Below are 6,874 nucleotides of genomic sequence, written 5' to 3' on the forward strand. Positions count from 1 at the left end.
ATTTGTTGTTTAAAAGAAAAAAGAAAAAAGAATTAAAAAGGGGTAACTCTTTGGCTTCTGACTGAACAATAATATGTCGAAGCCCCTTCAGAATTTGACGTACTATTGGTGGTTTAAAAGAAAAAAGAATTAAAAAGGGTGACTCTTTGGCTTCTGGCTGACAAATATTACGTCGAAGCCGCTACAGAATTTGACGTACTATTGATGGTTTAAAAGAAAAAAAAAAGAATGGCGCGCTAATTTAAATAATTACCATCATAAAACGTCAAATTGTATAGAGCTTCGACGTTTTACAATTCTAAACGACATCTAATAATTGCATTTATTTACAAAAATGTCACTGGTCATTTTTAAAGTTGGTTATGCAGTGGTTGGACGTTAAACGTGTGAGGTTATACGATATTTTTGCACAAGTGAGTGTAAGTAAAGAGAGAAAATAAATAGTAAAAGTCGAGATATTTACGAGTTGTATTGGTTACAATTATTGTTGAGGAATTTATGGATTAGAAAAAAAAAATTTGATATCCTCTTTTAAAATTAAATTCATACTACAATTCTTTTAGTGATAAATCATTAAAATAGAACATTTAAATAAAACATAAATCATATTATTTAATAAAAAGAAATTGTGAAATGAGTGTAAAAGATTTGATGGTTGATAATCATTTTTCATCCAAATTGAATTTTACATTCAAAACTAGCATTGTTGTATTATTATGACAATAAGATGGTATTACATATTACAATTAACCTAGTATTTCACGAAAAACCTGAACACATATAGATTTTTGTCAATTTATGTGGGATAAAATTTAAGATGATTTAATCACAGGTTGCAAACATGTTCTTTCATGTGAATAACTTGGTGACACGAAACCATTTAAAGAAAAAGTTTTTGTTTTTGTAATGAAACATAAGTTAAAATAAGTTTTAATATTCATTCTCCAACTTAAAGAAAAGTATTACGAAATCAACCATATCTCATAATTTTCAAAATAAAAGATTATATCTATCCATATTAGATTAACTTATCTGTAGAGATTGTATTATAAAATATAAGAAAAGTGGAAAGAAAAAGCATGGATTGATGATGCATGGTGTGTGGAAAGAGGTGTACCCCATTGGAAGTAACTTCATTGGTAGGAATGTAACTGTCAAAGTCCCACACGGATGCCCTATGTCACTCCATGCCCCCTTGTTTCCTGGACCTTTGTCTATAATACTCACTCTCACTTTTCACCAACATTTATCCCAAACGCTGCTATTCTTATTTAATTTACCATCAACTTGCCTCAAAACTTCACATGCATTTTTTATTATTTTCTGCTTCCTTCAAACTTCAAAAGATAACCCTCTTCTCATGCATGCACAATATACACTTTCTTCCCTCGTCCACACCCCATGTGTTTGAGGAAATCCCCCAATGCCTAACCCTTCTATCGAAAGAGATATCAAGGGATTCGTTGGAGTCAACTCTTTATGACTCACTCTCACATTTTGTTCATTGCACCCATTTATTGTGAAAGGAATTCAAGCAATTATAAAGTTAACCAGTTCATGTTTTCGACAAAAACCATGGTTTTGGTTAATGGAATATATCCATTAATCCTTCTTTCAAACTTTTCTGTCTTCTCACTCTTCCTCCACGGCCTTCCTCAACTGCTCATGCCACATTCATACTTATAAAATATAATAAAAAAAACACCACATGAATTAAAGTAATAATGTAGTGTTCACACTTAGCAAAATGCTAACTATTGGTAAAAAAAAAAGGAAATTGGAGCTGGAGTGAGAGATATTTTTCTTAAATGAGGATGTTTCAAATTTAGTTAAATGTTACGTCTTAATTAATTTTGAGAGATTGAACTTAACTTCCGTGATTGAATGAACTTGAATCCTTATTAATACTATTTAAGATGCACGCCAAATGTTATCCATTCATATCACGGGTCTATTCTTCCCCAGTCTCCAACCTAATGTAGATTTGGTGTATGTTTAATTGGATCAACTTCTTTCATTTAAAAATATAAGTATAAAATTCATAATTATACAAACTAAATCAAATTAGATTGTTTAACTATTTTTCTGCTTTAAAGCAGTTTATCTCTTTACAATATCGAGGGAAAAAAAATACAACGGTAGGCAACGGATCGGGGTTTGAACCCGACGTGAATCGAACACGCAACCTTCTGATCTGGAGTCAGACGCGCTACCATTGCGCCACGGATCCATTGATGATATAACTATCATATAAGATTTAAAATAGCTACTACAAAATTTTCAAAATATATCTCTTGATGATTATAGAGATTCCAGAAGTTCGTAGTAGTTGATTTTGTATTAATTTTACCGAAATAAATAATATATTAATGTGATCAACTTTATAACTACACTCCAGTTTTACCTTTTGAGATTTGACTTTAATAAAAGTAGGTTTACGCCTATATTATTAATTAGATTCCTTAATTTCAAAAGGGAATTTTTTACTACATCTACTCCTTTTAATTAAAAAATTACAATGCTCTGTATTTTCTTTAATATTTTAGTTGGAGTGAATAGGTATGTTTGAGTTTTTATAAAAAAAAAATATCTTTTTTACAGAAATAAGCATATTTTAATTTTACAATATATGTTTGTCTAATCTATTTATTTTTAAAATTTAAAACAAATCACGTAGACTTCTTATATAAGTTTTTTTTTTTTCAAAAACACTTTTTCAAGTTTAAATAATTTATTAATTTAAATATAATAGAACATTAAATATGAACATCTCTCTCAAGAGATATTGCAACTTACCTTAAATATTGTGAGCAATTAGCCTATTTTACTTAAAGACATTAAAATCATCCCGATTTTTTCCTCTTCGTAAAGGATCATTTCACTCAAGGACAAAATGTAGTTGAGATTAAGAGATGCCATGTGGCTCTCCATTTTAATTATCTACAGCTAATTATATGCGCATTTACAATTAATAAATTGATTATAGTTTTAGTGGATAATATTCTTTCACCATATTCTCCCGTGGTTTTAATTTGTACAGATACAACAATTTTAATTTGTGAAATACTACTAGATATAATTTTTTTATGTAAATAAAATTTACAGCAAATCATCCACTTTTATTTTCCGTATTTTTTTTATTTGATTATTTTCTCTTGATTTCTCAATTAGCCTGTGCATCTTGTTTCACGATAATGCATTGCCAGAAACCGTATCGGTAGAAATATACTACCTAAACATATTATTTCACACACTAGTTAGCATTTAGTAAATCTAGAAAAGTAAAATTATTTAATTGGAAATTGTGAAAGGTAAAAAGGTAATGAAAAAAAAAATAGTTCTACAGATAATAAATTTGATTTAGGGGATACTATTCAGCCTGTTGTTAGAAGAATATATAAGGTTTGTTTGTTGTGGTTCCAAACTTGTATTTGGAGCAACGATTCCTACCAAACATTAACTAAACTAAAATTGGACGGTCGTGTCTATATTCAGGGATCAATTAGTTGTCGGCCAGAAGACACGAACAAAAATACTAAAATATTTAAAACCATCCCTTTACACTTCATTACCGACACACTATTCGCATTAATTATTTCCTTAAATTATGTCGGTTTTCAAATTTATTGAGCAGATTATGTAGCTAAACTCATCTCCTTCAATGACAATCTTAGATATATGAAAATGACAGAGTATATAAGGATGGTTAACTACTTAACTTAATATTCAAATACAAAACACAAAATACAAAAATATGCTTAACGTGATTCTTAAAGTTTATGTGACACTCCCACGTATACAATCAAATAACTACTTTCTTCCATTTTATCCACCTAATTAAACTGCTAATATATATCTCTTCACGTCCAAACACGTAACATACAACTATACAAACAAGCTAAATTAGCAAACAAAAATAAATCTATATTTTCTTTTAATTAAATATATTAATACCATACTAAATTATTTTTAATAATGCTAATCTTTTTTTACTACAGATAGTTTAGTAACTATATTCAACTTTCAAAACCTAACCACTCAAAAACATCTCCTACTTCAATACACAACTTCCTCTTGCTTTCTTCTCAAAATGGAAACTAGAAAATTGAAAAAAGGAGCGAAAAAGAAGAAGAATTAACCCAAAATATTGGATAACAAGATTTCCACCCTAAGGAATTAAAATGAAAATGGAAAAAGTAAGATTCATATTTTGTGGAGATAAATTACTTATTTTTCAAATTTGATTTAAACTTTAGAAATGTCGTTTATTAATTTTTTACTTTCTATCTATTTCACAGAAACAACTAAGCACACAAACCATAACCTAAATATATATGTTCTCTTCACTAGTTACATCATATCATAATTAGACTAAGGTTTAAACACAAACTAGATTTAATTCAAAATTTCAAAAATTAATCCATACCTTATATATCATACAAAGACTCAAATCTTTACATACACCAATGTAACAAAAGTATAAAAAAAAAAGTTGAAAACAAAACGCAAATTGTTTCCTACACCAGAAAAAAAAGGTACTGTCTCTAACCCAATTAATCGATAATAATAAATTGAAAATTAGAAAGTTATCTAAAAGTAAGGAGCTATTAATCTAACTAATTGAATAAAATGTATTTATTAAAACATGTAGGTGAATAATTGAATAATAAATACAAAACAAACCAAAAAATTATATATTTAACCAGTTAGTAGTAATCTCATGCAAAGAAATAACAGAATATATATTATTACTAATATATTTAACCTAAATTATAGTAAGACGATAAACCAATAAAATTAACATGCATATAAATAAACGTGGATAACCCACTATTTGAATTATTTCTTTATATGTTATATTAAACTTCACGATATTTTAGAGATGAAAAATAGTACTACGACATATTTTTATATTTATTTAGCATAGAATACGAAGATAAAACGGTCAATGTAAAGTTTTGTATTTTTTCAAAAAAATAAAAATAAAAAATAAATAAAAATAATATCAAATGAATGTAAAAAATTTAAGTGTATAAATAGTTATTTTTTCTCAGAGATAGACCCACGTTACCGAAATTTATGATCATGGATTGTAATATGGAAAACAAAAGAATCTCAAGTTGACAACTTATGATAACTCTTTCAATTTCGTACCATACAATAATTTAATCTAGATACATAAATATTCAGTTTAATAAAAATATATAGAAACTGTTTAATTATGATTTACAGGTTATTTTTTACTATATTTATACAATAACACTGAAACTTTTATACTCTTAAAATATATGTTATATTGTTGTAATAATTGTGATAATTTTAATATTACTGTTCTACTCCACTTGGCATGCATGAGTATCTCCTATTGCACCCATGCAGACTCGTGTGTGGTGATGCATCACACAATCAAACTAATAAAATGAGTGAGATGGTGGGTGATGTATATTTGTCGAAAAAATTATAGTTTGACTTTTGTTTATAATATTAAATTAGTTAAGTGGTTCTCTTAAAGAATTTTCCTCCTTTGGTAGTTGGGAAGGTATGGTTTGAAGAACACCATGCAGTCTACAATGACGGTGCTGTCGACGGAATTATCATCAAATTATCCTTGTATACTTCTTATTTTATCTATTTTAAACAAGTTTTATTAATTAGTGTTTTAAAAATCCCTATCAATAAATCAGTAAGTATGGATTTACTAAATTACAGTCTTGTTTTATTTTTTCAGAAATTACCATAAAATAGCAGTAGGAAAAGAGTATATAGTTTTATTTTAGTTTACGCTTCCTATCAAACATTAAATAGAATAAATTAGAGAATAATAGTAAAAAAAAGTATTTATTTAATGCTTAAACGAGTTTTAAGTTCTTAGTTTATACGAAATCAATAAAAATGAAATGACATTATTATAATCACTGCATTTTACATCAGCTACATATTCCATATATCTCTTTTTACACTAATAAAAGTTTTATCCAATGTAAAAGTTTCCTTTCAATGTAAATTAAGTTATTTAGTAATAATATATGTATTTGTTAAACTGAAAATGTGTAGAATTACTTGGTAAAGATTTTTTCTGGTTAACAGTCATTGATCTCGTATTATATATTGACTAAAGTATTAATTATTTTTCATATAAAATGTCTGATTTAAAAATATTTTTGTTGAAAATACTTGTGGTAAGAAATTGAAACGTGGATATACCCAATACACAGAAGAAAAGAACTTTACATAGAACTCACATGTTTGCCTCCTTAATGGACCAGCATTATAGTTGCAACTGTTCAACACAAACAGATCTTAGACCAAGAATGTTCAACTTGATCACGTTCAGAGCCAAGAAAAGAAAAAAACAACAAGCATGTACACAACACTTGTGCATTAGAGAATTTTGGATTATATTATTTGTTTTTTATATTACTGCTTTATGTTAGTTTTCAATAAGAATATTTGAAAACACATTTTCTAAAACGTTTTTAATACATTTCATTATGAATTAAAATTTATTAAATATTATGAAACCATCAATAAAATTGAATAAAGAAGTAAAGTCATACAATTTTAGAGAAGACATTGAGGGCACCAATAAAGAAATTATATATAGCTAGACATTTAGACTCATTTAAGCAGCATAAATTTGTCTCGTATAATCTGGTAGTATGCTCAAGTCAAAATGTTGACCAGTTTATCTTGTTTAGTATCCCGCATTATTATTATTTATTATTATTTATTATTATTATTATGTAATAAATAATAAATGGTCTTTATTATTGAAATTAAGTAATTACTTTCATTTGTTATTTCATCTATATCAATATTTACAATCTACATTTTATTTTATAGTCTACTTTAGTGTATGGTTTTTCATGTTAAT

The 6,874-nt window shown here is 27.1% G+C and overlaps 1 non-coding gene across 1 annotated transcript; it reads right to left on the reverse strand.

Annotated features, from left to right (window-relative positions):
- Window positions 1–2,158: 2,158 nt before the first annotated feature.
- Window positions 2,159–2,230, reverse strand: TRNAW-CCA (transfer RNA tryptophan (anticodon CCA)). The gene has a single exon. It is a non-coding gene; the product is annotated as a tRNA-Trp (tRNA).
- Between the last annotated feature and the right edge of the window lie 4,644 nt (window positions 2,231–6,874).

This window comes from Vigna umbellata, chromosome 9 (genome assembly GCF_029865625.1).
Source record: "Vigna umbellata cultivar VRB3 chromosome 9, Vumbellata_1.0, whole genome shotgun sequence".
Lineage (NCBI taxonomy): Eukaryota > Viridiplantae > Streptophyta > Magnoliopsida > Fabales > Fabaceae > Vigna > Vigna umbellata.